This window comes from Triticum dicoccoides, chromosome 3B, assembly GCF_002162155.2.
Source record: "Triticum dicoccoides isolate Atlit2015 ecotype Zavitan chromosome 3B, WEW_v2.0, whole genome shotgun sequence".
NCBI classification, from domain to species: Eukaryota; Viridiplantae; Streptophyta; class Magnoliopsida; order Poales; family Poaceae; genus Triticum; species Triticum dicoccoides.
The window spans coordinates 105,074,617-105,095,014 of NC_041385.1; positions in this window are offsets into that span (position 1 = coordinate 105,074,617).

The window sequence follows — 20,398 nt, forward strand, 5'->3', positions numbered from 1 at the left end:
TGTCCTTCTCCGCGCGCAATCGTGTATTTTCCAAAAAAAAATCCTGGAGTTTTAAAATTTTCTTTATGTGTGATTTTATTGACTTTTGCGACTCTCTTTCTTGTCTTACGAGTTTCACAAAATATATCCCCAGAGTGAAAGATGTCTCGTCCGTGGACGCGCTCCATGCCAAATCAGCCCGAAGAAAATTATGGCACACCACCAAACCACAATTTCACTCAGGGACAGACAAGTCAACAGGACAGTGAAACAGCATTTACCCAAGTGTGTCGTCTGTATGAACAGAGTCAGCAACAACACCAGGAAATGATGAACCAATTCATCAATATGGGAAATCAACGTGGTCAGTATCAGCAACAATCCAAGTTGTCTGAGTTACAGAAGACGCGTCCCCCAACATTTTCTCATACTGACAAGCCTCTTGAGGCCGACGACTGGCTTCGAGACATGGAAAGAAAATTAATTATTGCATAGTGTTCAGACCGTGAAAAAGTATTGTATGCACCACATTATCTCACCGGAGCAGCTGCATCGTGGTGGCAAAACTTCCTGCACATGCACCCCAACGAAAATGAAATAACCTGGGAGGATTTCAAAGAAGGTTTTCGTGGGGCACACATTCCTAAGAGTGTTATGAAAATCAAGAAGAGAGAATTTGATGACCTCAAGCAAAGGACCATGACAGTGTCAGAATACAACAACCAATTCACTCTGCTGTCTCGTTACGCCAACGAAGAGCGCATGACCAAGAGCAAGAAGATGGAAAAATTCTTGGAAGGCCTGGCACCCGCACTTAAATGCCAGCTGGTTGTGCATACCTTCCCAGATTTTAAAACACTGGTGGATAAGGCCATTACTCTGGAAAATGAGCGACACAGCTTGGAAGATTTCCGCAAACGCAAAAGGGACCAGTCTACTTTTTCTCGCAACCACAGAAGCAAGACGGAATTTCAGAAGGGTGGAACACACAAAACCCCGACGAATAATTCACGCCCAATCAAGAATTTCCATGCAAGAGACAAGGAGTTCACATATCGCCCAGGCGTTACTTGTTACGCTTGTGGAGAAGAAGGGCAGTATGCCAAGCAGTGCCCCAAGCCAAGGAACTCAACCCCAAAGCCTAACAATGGTGGCAATAATTCAGTGCCCAAGCGAAACAATTTCAACCCCAATAACAACCACAGGAAGGGTCATCTGAACCACGTGACCAAAGAGGAAGCACAGAACACCCCAGATATCATACTCGTTACGTACCCTGTCAACACAATACCTGCCATGGTTTTGTTTAATTCTGGAGCTTCTCACTCATTCATTTCGAAGAGTTTTGCTTTGCAAAATAATTTTTCGATGCTTCCCTTGGAAAAATCCATGATCATCAAGTCCCCTGGAATTAGCAAGTAACCCAGAGTTACAGTCAAGGTGTGGTTATTGAATTTGAAGGATTGAAGTTTTACGCCAACCTTATTCTATTGGAAAGTAAAGGACTGGATTCATCCTAGGGATGGATTGGTTAACCACCAACAAAGGTTTTATTGACTGCTTCAACCGGACCGTGATTCTCACACACCATCACGGGAAGACAATAAAAGTTTCGACCAAAGAGAGACAAATACCTCGGCAACCGAGATTAAACAAGGTGGACGTTTCTGAGCTGAACAAGGTTCCAGTAGTGTGTGAATTTCCAGACGTATTTCCAGAAGAACTACCAGGCATGCCACCGGACTGCGAGATAGAATTCAGCATTGAGCTAGCACCCGGAACCGCTCCCATTTACAAGAAACCATATAGAATGGCAACATCCGAATTGGTAGAATTGAAGAAGCAAATAAAAGAATTATTGGAGAAAGGATACATACGAGCCAGTTCCTCACCTTGGGGTTCTCCAATTTTATTTGCCAAGAAAAAGGATGGAACACTGAGATTGTGTATAGACTATCGAGCTCTTAACATGGTCACAATCAAGAACAAATACCCAATGCCCCGAATAAATGATTTATTTGATTAGCTCGCTCAGGCCAAAGTCTTCTCAAAAATCGACTTGAGATCGGGATACCACCAATTAAAAGTGCGAACAGAAGATATTCCCAAGACAGCCTTCACTTCCAGATATGGACTGTATGAGTTCACAGTAATGCCATTTGGGCTAACAAACGCCCCCGCATATTTTGTTCACCTCATGAACAAAGTATTTATGAAGTATATGGACAAGTTTGTTGTGGTATTCATCGATGATATTCTGATATACTCCAAAACACCAGAAGAGCACGCCGAGCATCTCAGGATTGTACTAGTAGAACTCAGGAAACATCAACTGTACGCCAAATTCAGCAAATGTGAATTTTGGCTAAGACAGGTGGGTTTTTTGGGCCACGTACTCACCCAAGAAGGTATTGCTGTAGACCCGGAAAAGGTCAAGGCCGTACTTGGCTGGAAACCACCAGAGAGCGTAACGGACATACGAAGTTTCTTGGAAATGGCAGGCTATTACCGGAGATTTATTGAAGGATTCTCCACCATAGCAAAGCCAATGACGTAGTTACTCAAGAAAGACAAGAAGTTTGAATGGACGGAAGCCTGTGAGAAAAGCTTCCAAGAGCTAAAAAGGAAATTAACAACGGTACCAGTGTTAATTGTGCCAGACATACACAAGAATTTTGAGGTATATTGTGATGCATCCCGGAAAGGCCTCGGATGCGTATTGATGCAAGAAGGCAAGGTAATTGCGTATGTCTCCAGACAACTTCGCAAGCATGAGGAAAATTATCCCACTCATGACTTGGAATTGGCAGCGGTCATCCATGCACTCAAAGAATGGAGACACTTTCTACTTGGAAATCGTTGTGAAATATACACAGACCATACGAGCCTTAAGTATATTTTCACATAGCTGGAACTTAATTTACGGCAACGACACTGGTTAGAGTTAGTGAAAGATTATGATGTTGGAATCCACTATCATCCCGAAAAAGCAAATGTTGTGGCAGATGCCCTTAGTCGGAATCCCAGCTCGGACAACGATAGTATACCAAATTTGAGGCCAGAATTTCAACAGGAATTTGCCAAACTCAATTTAATAATGGTCACCGAAGGCAGTATGTCGAATTTGGAAATACAGCCTACCCTGATGGAAAAGATTAAGGAGGCTCGGCATGGACACCCCAGCATTGATGGCATAAAAAGGAAAGTGAGTTTGGGCAAGGCCTCAAAATTCAACGTAGATGAGCAAGGAGTATTGTGGTACGGACAGAGACTTTGCGTACCAAATATCAAGGACCTCAAATAGCAGATTCTGGCTGAAAGCCACACCACTCTGTATTCAATCCATCTTGGAGGGACAAAAATGTACAAAGACCTTCAGGAAAGATTTTGGTGGCACGGTATGAAGAGAGACATAGCCACGTTCATTGCATGTTGTGACTCTTGTCAACGCATCAAGGCCGAGCACCAGAAACCAGCCGGGCTGTTACAGCCAAACAAGATACCCGAGTGGAAGTGGGACGAGATTGGAATGGATTTAATTGTTGGACTACCACGGTCACGACACGGAAATAATTCCATATGGGTCATCACCGACAGATTAACTAAGGTAGAACATTTTATCCCGGTGAAGACAACTCACACCACTCAGAGGCTGGCCAGACTTTATCTTGCCCGTATCGTCTGCCTGCATGGAGTCCCAAAGACTATCATATCTGACAGAGGCACACAGTTCGTCTCTAGATTTTGGGATCACCTACAACAGGCACTGGGAACCCAACTAGCATTCAGTACCTCATACCACCCCAGACTGATGGGCAAACTGAACGCGTAAACCAAATTCTAGAAGACATGTTGAGAGCCTGTTTCCTCACCTACGGAACCAGTTGGGAAGAAAGCTTGCCATATGCAGAGTTCGCATACAAGAACAGTTATCAAGCCAGCTTGCAAATGGCACCCTTTGAAGCTCTGTATGGGAGAAGATGTCGTACCCCGCTAAACTGGTCAGAAATCGGGGACAGCCACATCTTCGGCCCAGATATGCTCAAAGAGGCTGAGGAGAAAGTTAAGACGATTAGAGATCGACTCAAGACAGCTCAAAGTCGGCAAAAGAGTTATTACGATCGAAAGCATCGGGAAATCAGTTTTGAACCCGGAGAGTTTGTATACCTAAGAGTTTCTCCTATGAGGGGTCTGCAACGATTCAGGGTTAAGGGAAAGCTAGCACCAAGATTCATCAGACCATTCTGTATAGTGGCCCGAAGAGGCACGGTAGCCTACCAGCTAGAGCTACCCGGAGATATCCGATATCCACAACGTGTTCCACATCTCGCAGTTGAGAAAGTACATGAGCAACCCAGAGAAGCAAGTATCACATGAAAACATTGATGTGCAACCAGACCTCACCTACCAGGAGCGCCCAATAAAAATATTAGAGGAATCTAAGAGGAGGACCCGACAGAAAACCATCAAGTTTTTCAGAGTTCAATGGAGCAATCACACCGAGAATGAAGCAACTTGGGAGAGAGAGGATTTTCTTCGGACAGAGCACCCACACCTGTTTAAGGATCAGCTGAAATCTCGGGGACGAGATTTTTCCTAAGGGGGTAGGTGTTGTGACACTCCAAAAATTTTGTTGTTTTTGTTTTCAGCAAGAGCCTTGCTTGGTTTAAAGAAGGTCATTTAAACCCTTCTTAAAAACCTTTCTTCTGAGTTTTCCTTCTCAAAATCTTTTCTTGGATTTAGTTTCTTCTAAAAAGAAAACCTTTTTGGTTTTGGGCTATTCTTTGGTTTTGATACATTCTTGTTTTTACCATGCCTCTTGTGGTAAAATTCACCCAAAACCCCTCCTTCCACTTTGGGACAACCCAAACTTTCTGTCCCAACTAGTTAAATCCATTTTTAGATTTTATCTCATTTAATTCTTTCCCCAAAACAATTATGTCCTTTATTTTGAGCCTAGGTAATTTGCAAAGCAAGTACCTTAATGCCTTTGAACTTTGATCTCAAACCAACTCCTCTGGATAGTCCCTAGCACCCACAACCTAGAACCATCAAGATCCACTCTTCTTCTTTTCAAAATTTTCAAAATTCACCCTCTGCAAGTTTGGACCAGATTTGTCAAATTTGGTGAAATTCATATCTCCACTTCTCCAAAAATTCCACCAAAATTCAGGAAACCCCCAGTTGCAATGAGAGACCACTCCACCAAAAATCAGCTCAAGGAAAAATCCCCACATGCCAAAGTCATTCTGTCGAACACCTGGCTTGCACTGTTACTATGCATCTTCAGAAAAATTCAGAGTTTCAGTGTCGTTTCTTCGTCAGTGTTCAGTCACATGTCAAACTGTACGCCTGGCGCGTTGCGCACGGCCCCTCCTCCCTGTACGGAGCACCGCACGCGCACTTGGCTAGTTCATGGCGTCGGTGGCACCCTGGCCCGCCTGCACCGGCGTCTTCCGCGGCGGCAGAACCTCCCGTGGCGGCCGACAGGGGGCACCCTATGGCATAACACCGTTCGGCACCGCCCAAGCCACCTGGGAGCTCCGCGTGGCCGTCTCCCTTGCCAGCGCACGCATGCAGCACCGTCGCCGTGGCCTGGCACGCTCAAGGCGCGCTCTCTGCTGCCGACGTGCCGTACGGCCTTTCCTTCGGGGACAGGCCGTAACCGCCCCTGCCTTGCTGAGTTAGGCACTTGGATGGAATCAGTGCTCCGTCTAGACGATGCTCAAGCCCCTAAACCAACCGTCCAGCCATAGCGCCGCCGTAATCGCTCGCCGGACTTATCCCGTTCACGGCAACCGCCTCGGGCCGGCTATAAATAGCGCCTCCGAGCTCGCTCTCGTCCCCGCACAACTCCACCACCTCACCAGACCCCGCCCAGCCACTAGAAGAGCCTCGAGGGGCCCTTCTTCCTCAACTCCGGCCACCTCCGTCCGCTTCGGGCTCCGGCAGCGTTCTCTCTGGTGAGAACTCCTCCACCGCCCTAGACTTGCCCGTAGCCTCATGACAGCTCTAGGAGACTAACCCCCACTCCAATTTGACCCCAGCAGCTCTCTCCGACGAGGTCCACGACTACCCGAACCACCGTCCGCAGGAGCAAGGGCCGCCGTCGATGTGGTGCTTGCCGGCGACCACCACCACCACCCACCGACGCGGAAGGACGTACTGAACACGAAGGTACCACCCGATCCCCCTGCCTCGCCGTGAATCACCGTCGGCGACCACCGCAGCTCTCAGGCGCCGACGAGCCCTGTCTCCCTCGTTTGAATTTTCAAACCTGACGGGAGGGACCCACCTGTTAGTCTCTCATTCTTATTAAACGAATCGTTTTCTGGACTTTTCTGCAGAACCCCCTGAGAGTTTTCTGTTTCATTACAGAAAGGTCCCTGAATCAAAACCCTTATAACTTTTAAACAGAAAAGGATTTTTGTTTGATTCTTTTTCTGTTCTCTTTAGAATTTTGTCTAGTTTTTTATTAGATTTAATTGAGAATTTTTTTGGAATAATTTTGTGCACCTCGCGGTATTTACGTTACGTGCGTATTTTTCTTATACCGTAGATACCGGAGGAGGTGACGGAGCCGCGAACTTCACCCAGTTAGACTCCGACTACTCCGAACCAGGCAAGCATGTTTGAACTCTGGATATGATGAGTGTTTGATGCATGTTTGCATTTAGGAGTTTCATAGCATGTTTATGAACATTTCTTGAATATTATTTTTCATGCAAAAGAAGTGGAAAGTGAGTTTCGGAAATCCATATGTTGTTGGATACATATTTGCATGGCCATGTGATGGCATGAGGATGGGTAAGATGGAAGTGTTGTGGCATGCCAGTCTTATGCCAGTCTATTTGACTTCAGTGTCATCGTGAAACAAATCACATTCCCATTCATTTCCTTTCCTGTACTGCCACATGTCTTCCGCAAGGAATATGGCTTAGTAAGTTGCAAACCGTTTTCCTGGTACACACCAAATAGAGAGGCCGGGATGAGGGTTCCATGGCCCTGGATTAAAGCCCATCATCCGGTCAGGGGGCATGGGTGTTTCCGGTTGGGACCGAGAGGGGGGCACCCCTTAGAGCGCGTGTATAGAAATTTGATCCCATGCTATTCGAGGTTGTGACCTCCCCATCTCAAAGTTTTTGTTGGAAGTTGTCTAGGGTGATTCCTGGCATCGTGAGGTGGAATGGGTGTGTACTGGTTAGATGTGTTTCTACCGAAATACCGTAAACGGAACTAGTCCTTCGTGACTACGGAAATCCGTTGGCTGTGGACAGTTAGTACAAACTCTGCAGAGTCACAAATCCTTTAAATCATCTTGTACATGTCCAAGTACTATGTTCATCTTATCTTGTCAGATATCAGCCTTAGTGACAAAACTCTGGTGAACTACATGAGTGTTAAATTTGGTTAAAAAGTTTATTCTTGTGGATGGACTAGCTTGTTATTTACATTTGATATAAGCCCTTTCTGTGATGTCGCTCAGACATCTGACTGTGGCATACTTGTTATTTACATTTGATATAAGCCCTTTCTGCGATGTCGCTCAGACATCCGACTGTGGCATTTCTTTTATAAGCCCGTTATGTGGTGTCGCTGAGACGCCCGACTGAGGTATTTCTTTTATAAGCCCTTTATGTGGTGTCGCTGAGACGCCCGACTATGGCATTTCTTTTATAAGCCCTTTATGTGGTGTCGCTGAGACGCCCGACTGTGGCATTTCTTTTATAAGCCCTTTATGTGGTGTCGCTGAGACGCCCGACTGTGGCATTCCTTTTATAAGCCCTTTATGTGGTGTCGCTTAGACGCCCGACTGTGGCATGAGCTCTATTTTGTTTACCTTTCGAGGCGTCGCTCCAGACACCCGATCGGCTTTCAGTTATTTGTTTTACTTACCAAGTCGCGCAAAAAATTTATTATTGGAATGAGCATTATTATCTTTTTGCTCATGACACATACATGCATGCATTTGTTATATCTTTTGTCCGAACTGTCTTGCGAGTACTTTCAAAGTACTCACCTGGCTTGTTGATTTGGCCAGATGTTGATGAAGGCGATCTCATGGATGAAGAGTTCGATAGCGAGTCGGACGCCTAGAGGAGTCCCAGTCAGTCCCGTGCGATCCTGCATTTGGTCACTGTATTATATCCGCTTCCGCCATCCCAGAAATAAATCCATCGAGCCTCACCTCGACGCTCGATGAGCTGCCAGTTAGGAGTCAAGTTATCCACCACCACTTTTATCTCGAGCTAGTAGCATGTCACCACACCCCTATGTCACAACCGCCCTTATGTATGATATTGGCGTGTTTGTAATAAATTGTTGAGTAGCCTCAGCTCAACCCTGTAATATATTTAATGCTACTGGTCCTCTGTATATCAAGTATTTGTCTACCAGTGAGGATAACTGTTCCTATACTGGGATCAAAAGATCGATTTTCTCAATAAGTATTTTATTGAAAAACCGGTTGTGACACGGCGGCGAAGAAGACGAGGTCCGCGGCCGGCGTGAGGACGACGTCAGTGAGGTCATGACAGCTAAGCGCTTCGTCGCCGGTGTCGTCGAGAGCTAGCGGAGGCGCTAGGGTTTGTGAGAGGTGGCGAGGTGGAAGAAGGATTTTTGACCGTGATGTGATGGGTATTTATAAGGAAAGGGACGGCACAGCACAATTACGCAGGTGCTCCTGGCCGTTCACATCTGAAGGGCACGTGGCAAGCATGCAACACCTTGGAAGTTGTTCCATGTTCCCACGCACGCCGGATTGTCGGGGTGATCGTTCCGAATTCTCCGGCTTTCAGGCAATAAGGATATAGCATTAAAAATAGATATAAATGTTTGTCAGATTGACTTCTGCTGACAAGGTCTCAGTGAAGACAATCGACAGTTTTCAATAGAATGCATATGATTTGGACAGATACAGTTGAGGCAGAAGCATAGATAGGTTAGGGTCCGATCACATTCACTTAGATCAAAAGATTCAGCATGAAACCATAGCTATAAGTGAATGCTGTAGAGGACAAAACACAAATATGTATATAACTAGCATACGACCAAATCAACTAGATGAAGATAAACTTGAATATAAGTCAAGGATGAAGACAAATCAAATACGAAGACTTTGCAATCATGATGCCAAGGGAAACACTTCAAACAAAAGTTTGGTGGTGGCGTTACCCACCGTATAGGAAGTATTAGACCCAATCACGGCGCACAATTATCGTGGCGCTCCGAAGTCAAATTCCGCATTAATGTATTCACACTTAGAGTGTATGTCTCCATTGATTGAAGATATACATTACTTCCTGTGTTGCACATCTAAGTCATCAAAATGCATAAGTGCTAGGATGTGTGCCTAATCACAGGACATTTGAGGATTCCAAGATATTTAGCTCACACCGCAACTAGCAAAACCTTTTCTCATCCAAGGGCTTTGTGAAGATATCGGCAAATTGCTCTTCAGTGTTGACGTGAATGATATCAATATCTTCCGTCATGACATGATCTCTGAGAAAGTGATGACGAATTTCAATGTGCTTTGTCTTCGAGTGCTGAACTGGGTTGTTGGCAATCTTGATGGCGCTCTCATTGTCACAGTAGAGTGGCACATTCTTCAGGTGGACACCATAGTCCTTGAGAGTTTGCTTCATCCAGAGAAGCTGAGCACAGCAAGATCCAGCAGCAATGTATTCGGATTCAGCAGTGGAGAGAGATACACAGTTCTGCTTCTTTGAAGACCAATAGACAAGAGATCGTCCCAGAAAGTGAAATGTGCCTGATGTGGACTTGCGATCAACCTTGTCACCAGCATAATCAGCATCTGAGAATCCAACTAGATCAAACTCGAAGCCCTTTGGATACCATAATCCCAGTGTTGGGGTGTAAGCCAAATATCGAAGAATTCGCTTCACAGCTAAGTGATGCGATTCCTTTGGTGCCGCTTGGAATCGGGCACACATGCAAACACTAAGCATTATATCTGGCCTATATGCACATAAATAAAGCAAAGAACCAAACATGGAGTGGTATAAATTTTGATTGAACTCTTTACCATTTGCGTCGGGACCCAGATGACTTTTGGTTGGCATTGTGTCGTGTATCCTTTGCAGTCTTGCATTTCAAACTTCTTCAGGCAATCTTTGAGGTATTTTTCTTGAGATATTAAGATGTCGTTGCGTTGCTGACGGATTTGGAGACCCAGGAAGAACTTCAGCTCGCCCATCGTGGACATCTGATATTGCTCTTGCATCATGTAACCAAACTCATCACCGTATTTCTTGTTGGTGCAGCCTAAGATAATGACATCCACATAGATTTGGCACACAAATAGTTCACCATCATATGTCTTCGTGAAGAGTGTAGGATCTAGTGAACCAGGTTTGAAGCCTTTGCTCTTCAGGAAGTCTTTGAGCGTGTCATACCAAGCACGAGGGGATTGTTTGAGGCCATACAGTGCCTTGTTGAGCTTGTGTACCATATTAGGATGTTTTGGGTCTTCAAAGCCAGGAGGTTGTGCGACATATACTTCTTCTTCTATCTTTCCATTGAGAAAAGCACTCTTCACATCCATTTGATTAGAAGGATGTTGTGATGATTTGCATAGGCTAGCAGTATGCGAATGGCTTCAAGCCTTCCACTTGAGTGTAACCTTGAGCAACGAGACGAGCCTTGTTTCTGACAACTTGACCATGCTCATCTTGCTTGTTGCGATATATCCATTTGGTGCCAATGATATTGTGCTTACGAGGATCAGGACGCTTGACCAATTCCCACACATTGTTCAGCTCGAACTGTTGAAGCTCTTCTTGCATGGCTTGAATCCATTCAGGTTCCATGAAGGCTTCATCAACTTTCTTGGGTTCAGAGATTGAGACAAATGCAAAATGCCCACAGAAATTTGTTAGTTGTGTTGCTCTTTGAGTAGCTCTTGAACGAGTGAGTGGACCAGGTGCATTGATGCTGTCAATTATATTCTCAATCTGTACTTCATTTGCAACATGAGGATGAACAGGATGAAGATTTTGCTCTTGCTGATCAATGTCATCATTTGGGGGATTGTCTTCAGGCTGAGCATTGTCTTCAGGTTGATTAGGTGCAGAAATGATAAGTTCCTCTTCAGTCAGAGCTTCAGACGGTATGATCTCTCCAATTCCCATCTGCTTGATAGATTCACTTGGAGGTACTTCATCTAGCACATTTGGCAGGTGCTCTCTTTGCGAGCCGTTAGTCTCACCGAACCGCACATCCACAGTTTCAACCACTTTATAGTGAAAGAGGTTGAAGACTCTGTAGGAGTGTGAATCCTTTCCGTAACCAAGCATAAAACCTTCATGTGCTTTCGGTGCAAATTTTGAAGTGTGATGTGGATCCTTGATCCAGCACCTAGCACCAAATACTCTGAAGTAGCTTACATTTGGCTTCTTACCAGTCAAGAATTCATAGGACGTTTTCTTCATAAGCTTGTGAAGATAAACACGGTTAATGACGTGGCATGCAGTATCAATGGCTTCAGGCCAGAACTTCCGTGGAGTCTTGTACTCATCGAGCATCATTCGGGCCATCTCAATAAGGGTTCTGTTCTTGCGCTCCATGATGCCATTCTGCTGAGGTGTGTATGGAGCAGAGAACTCATGAGTGATACCCATAGTATCTAGATAAAGGTCGAGGCCGGTGTTCTTGAATTCAGTGCCGTTGTCACTTCTGATATGCTTGATCTTGACGCCATAGTTCATCATGGCACGATTGGCAAAGCGTCTGAAGACATCCTGCACTTCATTCTTGTAGAGGATTATATGCACCCAAGTATATCTTGAATAATCATCAACAATGACAAAACCATAGAGGCAAGCAGTGGTACTAAGGGTAGAGTAGTGGGTAGGGCCAAATAAGTCCATGTGCAGTAGATCGAAGGGTTGAGAGGTAGTCATGATTGTCTTCGAGGGATGCTTGGCCCTAGTCATCTTTCCAGCTTTGCAGGCACCACACAGATGATCCTTCTTGAACTTGACGCCTTCGATGCCCATGACATGCTTCTTCTTCGCGAGAGTGTGCAAGTTCCTCATGCCAGCATGCCCTAGCCTTCGATGCCAAAGCCAGCACTTTGAAGCCTTTCCCAGAAGACATACGGCCATCTGTGGTCCTGCTGAGAAATCTACCATATACAGATCATCTTTCTGATACCCTTCAAAGATTAGAGACTTGTCAGATTCCATTAGCACAAGGCGTCGATATTTTCCAAATAGCACAATCATGTTTAAGTCACAGAGCATTGAGACAGACATTAAGTTGAAACCAAGGGATTCAACAAGCATCACTTTATCCATGTTTGGGTCATATCGGTGTAAAGCGCATGAAGAAACTCCATAAAAGATGGATTTTTGGAATCACTTGGTTATGAATCATTTGATGCTTGCGAACCGTGCCTTTTGGGCAAGATGACTAAAACTCCGTTCTCCGGAACAATGGAACGAGCTACTGACTTGTTGCAAATAATACATACCGATGTATGCAGTTCAATGAGTGTTGATGCTCGTGGCGGGTATCATTATTTTCTAACCTTCACAGATGATTTGAGTAGATATGAGTATATCTACTTAATAAAGCACAAATCTGAAACATTTGACAAGTTCAATGAATTTCAGAGTGAAGTGGAGAATCATCGTAACAAGAAAATAAAGATTCTACAATCAGATTGTAGAAGAGAATATTTGAGTTACGAGTTTGGCCTTCATTTGAAAACAATGTGGAATAGTTTCACAGTTCATGCCACATGGAACACCACACCATTATGGTGTGTCCGAACGTCTAAGCGCATTTTATTGGATATGGTGCGATCTATGATGTATCTTACTGATTTACCACTATCGTTTTGGGGTTATGCATTAGAGACAGCTGCATTCACATTAAATAGGGCACCATCAAAATCTGTTGAGACGACGCCTTATGAACTGTGGTTTGGCAAGAAACCAAAGTTGTTGTTTCTTAAAGTTTGGAATTGCGATGCTTATGTGAAAATGTTTCAACCTGATAAGCTCGAACTCAAATCGGAGAAGTGCGTCTTCGTAGAATACCCAAAGGAAAATATTGGGTACACCTTCTATCACAGATCCGAAGGCAAAATAGTCGTTTCTAAGATGGATCCTTTCTAGAGAAGGAGTTTCTCTCGAAATAAGTGAGTGGGAGGAAAGTAGAGCTTGATAAGGTAATTGAACCTTCTCCCGAATTGGAAAGTAGTTCATCACAGAAATCAGTTCTAGTGATTCCTACACCAATTAGTGAGGAAGCTAATGATGATGATCGTGAAACTTTAGATTAAGTTACTACAGAACCTCGTAGGTCTCCCAAAGTACAGTCCGCACTAGAGTGTTACGGTAATCCTGTTCTGGAAGTCATGTTACCAGACCATGATGAACCTACGAACTATGTGGTAGCGATGATGAGCCTAGATTCCGCGAAATGGTTTGAAGGCCATGAAATCTGAGATGGGATCCATGTGTGAGAACAAAGTGTGGACTTTGGTGGACTTGCCCGATGATTGGCAAGCCGTAGAAAATAAATGGATCTTCAAGAGGAAGACAGACGCTAATAGTAGTGTTACTATCTACAAAGCTCGACTTGTCGCAAAAGGTTTTTCGACAAGTTCAAGGTGTTGAATACAATGAGATTTTCTCACTCGTATCGATGCTTAAGTCTATCCGAATCATGTTAGCAATTGCCACATTTTATGAAATCTGGCAAATGGATGTCAAAACTGTATTCCTTAATAGATTTATTAAAGAAGGGTTGCATATGATGTAACCAGAAGGTTTTGTCAATCCTAAAGGTGCTAACAAAATGTGCAATCTCAAGCGATCCATCTATGGACTGGTGTAAGCATCTCAAATGGAATATATGGTTTGATGAGTTGATCAAAGTATATGGTTTTACACAGACTTCTGGAGAAGCCTGTATTTACAAGAAAGTGAGTGGGAGCTCTGTAGCATTTCTAAAACTATATGTAGATGACATATTGTGAAATGATATAGAAATTCTGGATAGCATAAAAGGATACTTGAATAAGAGTTTTTCAAAGAAAGACCTCGGTGAAGCTGCTTACACATTGAGCATCAAGATCTATAGAGATAGATCAAGACGCTTGATAAGATTTTTCAATGAGTACATACCTTGATAAGATTTTGAAGTGGTTCAAAATAGAACAGTCAAAGAAAGAGTTCTTGCCTCTGTTGCAAAGGTGTGAAATTGAGTAAGACTCAAATCCCGACCACGGCAGAAAATAGAAAGAGAATGAAAGTCATTCCCTATGCCTCAGTCATAGGTTCTATAAAGTATGCTAAGTTGTGTACCAGACCTATTGTGTACCTTGCTCTGAGATTGGCAAGGGAGTACAATTTTGATCTAGGAGTAGATCACTGGACATCGGTCGAGAATATCCTTAGTGAGGACTAAGGAGATGTTTCTCGATTATGGAGGTGATAAAGAGTTCATCGTAAAGAGTTACATCGATGCAAGCTTTTACACCGATCCAGATGACTCTAAGTCTCAATCTGGATACATATTGAAAGTGGGAGCAATTAGCTAGAGTAGCTCCGTGCAGAGCATTGTAGACATAGAATATTTGCAAAATATATACGGCTCTGAATGTGACAGACCTGTCGACTAAACTTCTCTCACGAGCAAAACATGATCACACCATAGTGCTCTTTGGGTGTTAATCACATATCAATGTGAACTAGATTATTGACTCTAGTAAACCCTTTGGGTGTTGGTCACATGGCGATGTGAACTATGGGTGTTAATCACATGCAGATGTGAATATTAGTGTTATATCACATGGTGATGTGAACTAGATTATTGACTCTAGTGCAAGTTGGAGACTGGAGGAAATATGCCCTAGAGGCAATAATAAAGTTATTATTTATTTCCTTATTTCATGATAAAAATTTTATTATTCATGCTAGAATTGTATTAACCAGAAACATAATACATGTGTGAATACATAGACAAACATAGTGTCACTAGTATGCCTCTACTTGACTAACTCGTTAATAGAAGATGGTTAAGTTTCCTAACCATAGACATGAGTTGTCATTTGATTAACGGGGCCACATCATTAGGAGAATGATGTGATTGACTTGACCCATTCTGTTAGCTTAGCACTTGATCGTTTAGTATGTTGCTATTGCTTTCTTCATGACTCATACATGTTCCAATGACAATGAGATTCTGTAACTCCCGCTTACCGGAGGAACACTTTGTGTGCTAACAAACGTCACAACGTAACAGGATGATTATAAAGGTGCTCTACAGGTGTCTCCGAAGGTACTTGTTGGGTTGGCATATTTCGAGATTAGGATTTGTCACTCCGACTGTCGGAGAGGTATCTCTGGGCCCACTCGTTAATGCACATCACTATAATCCTTGCAAGCATTGCAACTAATAAGTTAGTTGGAGGGTGATGTATTACGGAACGAGTAAAGAGACTTGCTGGTAATGAGATTGAACTAGGTATTGAGATGCCGACAATCGAATCTTGGGCAAGTAACATACCGATGACAAAGGGAACAACGTATGTTGTTATGCGGTTTGACCGATAAAGATCTTCGTAGAATATGTAGGATCCAATATGGGCATCCAGGTTCCGCTATTGGTTATTGACCAGAGAGATGTCTCGGTCATGTCTGCATAGTTCTCGAACCCGTAGGGTCCGCACGCTTAACGTTCGTTGACGATATAGTATTATATGAGTTATGTATATTGGTGACCAAATGTTGTTCAGAGTCCCGGATATGATCACAGACATGACGAGGAACTCCGGAATGGTCCGGAGATAAAGATTGATATATGGGATAATAGTGTTTGGTCTCTGGAAGGGTTCTGGAATTCATCGGAAGGGGTTCCAGATGTTTCCCGAAATGTTTGGGTACGAGAACACTTTATTTGGGCCAAAGGGGAAACCCCACAAGGTTTCTGGAAAGCGCAAAAGAAAGTTTTGCGGAGTCCAGGGGCCAGACGCCAGGGTCCCTGGCGTCTGGGGCCAGACACCGGGAACCCTGGTGTCTGGCCCTGGAGTCCGAGAAGGACTCTTGCCTTTCGGGTGAAACCGACTTTGTGGAGGCTTTTACTCCAAGTTTCGACCCCAAGGCTCAACATATAAATAGAGGAGCAGGGCTGGCACCAAAGACACATCAAGAAACACCAAGCCGTGTGTCGGCAACCCCGTCCCCTCTAGTATATCCTCCGTCATAGTTTTTGTAGTGCTTAGGCAAAGCCCTACGGAGATTGTTCTTCACCAACACCGTCACCATGCCGTCGTGCTGCCGGAACTCATCTACTACTTCGACCCTCTTGCTGGATCGAGAAGGCGAGGACATCATCGAGCTGAACGTGTGCAGAACTCGGAGGTGCCATGCGTCCAGTACTTGGATCGGTCGGACCGTGAAGGTGTACGACTACATCAACCGCGTTGATAAACGCTTCTGCTTTCGGTCTACAAGGGTATGTGGACAACACTCTCCCCTCTCTTTGCTATGCATCACCATGATCTTGCGTGTGCGTAGGATTTTTTTTGAAATTACTACATTCCCCAATAGTGGCATCCGATCCAGGTTTTGTGCGTAGATGTTATATGCATGAGTAGAACACAAGTGAGTTGTGGGCGATACAAGTCATACTGCTTACCAACATGTCATTCTTTGGTTCGGCGGTATTGTTGGATGAAGCGGCCCGGATCGACATTACGCGTACGCTTACGCGATACTGGTTTTACCGCCATGCTTTGCACATAGGTGACTAGCGGGTGTTAGTTTCTCCAACTTTAGTTAAACCGAGTGTGGCTACGCCCGGTCCTTGAGAAGGTTAAAACAGCACTAACTTGACGAACTATCGTTGTGGTTTTGATGCATAGGTAAGAACGGTTCTTGCTCAGCCCGTAGCAGCCACGTAAAACTTGCAACAACAAAGTAGAGGACGTCTAACTTGTTTTTGCAGGGCATGTTGTGATGTGATATGGTCCAGACGTGATGAGATATAAGTTGTTGTATGAGATGATCATGTTTTTTTGAAGTTATCAGCAACTGGTAGAAGCCTTATGGTTGTCTCTTTATTGCATAAGATGCAAGATCCAAATAATTGCTTTACTTTATCGCTATGCGAGAGCAATAGTTGCAAGAGCAATAGTTGGCGAGACGACCATGTGACGACACATTGATATAGATCAAGATGATGGAGATCATGGTGTCATGCCGGTGACGATGGAGATCATGACGATGCTTTGGAGATGGAGATCAAAGGCACAAGATGATGATGGCCATATCATGTCACATATTTTGATTACATGTGATGTTTATCTTTTATACATCTTATTTTGCTTTGATTGACGGTAGCATTATAAGATGATCTCTCACTAAATTTCAAGGTAAAAGTGTTCTCCCTAAGTATGCACCGTTGCCAAAGTTCATCGTGCCCACACACCACGTGATGATCGGGTGTGATAAGCTCTACGTCCATCTACAACGGGTCAAGCCAGTTTTGCACATGCAGAATACTCAGGTTAAACTTGACAAGCCTAGCATATGCAGATATGGGCTTGGAACACTGAGACCGAAAGGTCGAGCGTGAATCATATAGTAGATATGGTCAACATAGTGATGTTCACCATTGAAAACTACTCCATTTCACGTGATGATCGGTTATAGTTTAGTTGATTTGGATCACGTGATCACTTAGATGATTAGAGGGATGTCTATCTAAGTGGGAGTTCTTAAGTAATATGATTAATTGAATTTTAATTTATCATGAACTTAGTCCTGATAGTATTTTGCAAATTATGTCGTAGATCAATAGCTCGCGTTGTTGCTTCCCTATGTTTATTTTTTGATATGTTCCTAGAAAAAAACCATGTTGAAAGATGATAGTAGCAATGATGCGGACTGGATCCGTGATCTGAGGTTTATCCTCATTGCTGCACAGAAGTATTATGTCCTTAATGCACCGCTAGGTGACAGACCTATTGCAGGAGCACATGCAGACGTTATGAACGTTTGGCTAGCTCAATATGATGACTACTTGATAGTTTTGTGCACCATGCTTAACGGCTTAGAATCGGGACTTCAAAGACATTTTGAACATCATGGACCATATGAGATGTTCCAAGAGTTGAAGTTAATATTTCAAGCAAATACCCGAGTTGAGAGATATGAAGTCTCCAACAAGTTCTATAGCTAAAAGATGGAGGAGAATTGCTCAACTAGTGAGCATGTGCTTAGATTGTCTAGGTACTACAATCGCTTGAATCAAGTGGGAGTTAATCTTCTAGATAAGATTGTGATTGACAGAGTTCTCTAGTCACCATCACCAAGTTACTAGAACTTTGTCATGAACTATAGTATGCAAGGGATGACGAAAACGATTCCCGAGCTCTCCGTGATGTTGAAATCGATGAAGGTAGAAATCAAGAAAGAGCATCAAGTGTTGATGATTGACAAGACCACTAGTTTCAAGAAAAGGGCAAAGGGAAAGAAAGGGAACTTCAAGTATAATGGCAAGCAAGTTTTCACTCCCGTGAAGAAGCCCAAAGCTGGACCAAAGCCTGAAACTGAGTGCTTCTACTACAAAGGAAATGGTCACTAGAAGTGGAAATTCCCTGAATATTTGGTGAATAAGTAGGATGGCAAAGTGAACAAGGGTATATTTGATATACAGGTTATTAATGTGTACCTTACTAGTGTTTATAGTAACCCGTGGGTATTTGATACTTGTTCGGTTGCTAAGATTAGTAACTCGAAACAGGAGTTATAGAATAAACAGAGACTAGTTGAGGGTGAAGTGACGATTTGTGTTTTTGAGATTAGTGTAGAACCTAAATAAATGTTATTTGGTGTTTGCGTTGAGCATAAATATGATTAGATCATGTTTGCTATACAATTATTCATCTAAGACAGAGAATAAATTGTTATTCTGTTTACATGAATAAAACCTTCTATGGTCATACACCCAATGTTGATGGTTTATTGAATCTTGATCATGGTGATACACATATTCATAATATTGATGCCAAAAGATGCAAAGTTGATAATGATAATGCAACTTATTTTGGCACTGCCGTTTGGGTCATATCGATGTAAAGCGCATGAAGAAACTCCATAAAAGATGTATTTTTGGAATCACTTGGTTATGAATCATTTGATGCTTGCGAACCGTGCCTTTTGGGCAAGATGACTAAAACTCCGTTCTCCGGAACAATGGAATGAGCTACTGAATTGTTGGAAATAATACATACCGATGTATGCAGTTCAATGAGTGTTGATGCTCGTGGTGGGTATCATTATTTTCTAACCTTCACAGATGATTTGAGTAGATATGAGTATATCTACTTAATAAAGCACAAATCTGAAACATTTCAAAAGTTCAAAGAATTTCAGAGTGAAGTGGAGAATCATCGTAACAAGAAAATAAAGATTCTACAATCTGATTGTAGAAGAGAATATTTGAGTTACGAGTTTTGCCTTCATTTCAAAACAATGTGGAATAATTTCACAGTTCATGCCACATGGAACACCACAGCATAATGGTGTGTCCGAATGTCTAACCGCATTTAATTGGATATGGTGCGATCTATGATGTATCTTACTGATTTACCACTATCGTTTTGGGGTTATGCATTAGAGATAGTTGCATTCACTTTAAATAGGGCACCATCAAAATCCGTTGAGACGACGCCTTATGAACTATGGTTTGGCAAGAAACCAAAGTTGTCGTTTCTTAAAGCTTGGAATTGCGATGCTTATGTGAAAAAGTTTCAACCTGATAAGCTTGAACCCAAATCGGAGAAGTGCGTCTTCATAGAATACCCAAAGGAAAATGTTGGGTACGCCTTCTATCACAGATCCGAAGGCAAAATATTCGTTGCTAAGATGGATCCTTTCTAGAGAAGGAGTTTCTCTCGAAAGAAGTGAGTGGGAGGAAAGTAGAGCTTGATAAGGTAATTGTACCTTCTCCCGAATTGGAAAGTAGTTCATCACAGAAATCGGTTCTAGTGATTCATACACCAATTAGTGAGGAAGCTAATGATGATGATCATGAAACTTCAGATTAAGTTACTACAGAACCTCGTAGGTCTTCCAAAGTACAGTACGCAACAGAGTGGTACGGTAATCCTGTTCTAGAAGTCATGTTACTAGACCATGATGAACCTACGAACTATGAGGAAGCGATGATGAGCCCAGATTCCGCGAAATGGCTTGAAGGCCATGAAATCTGAGATGGGATCCATGTATTGAGAACAAAGTGTGGACTTTGGTGGACTTGCCCGATGATTGGCAAGCCATACAAAATAAATGGATCTTCAAGAGGAAGACAGACGCTGATAGTAGTGTTACTATCTACAAAGCTCGACTTGTCGCAAAAGGTTTTTCGACAAGTTCAA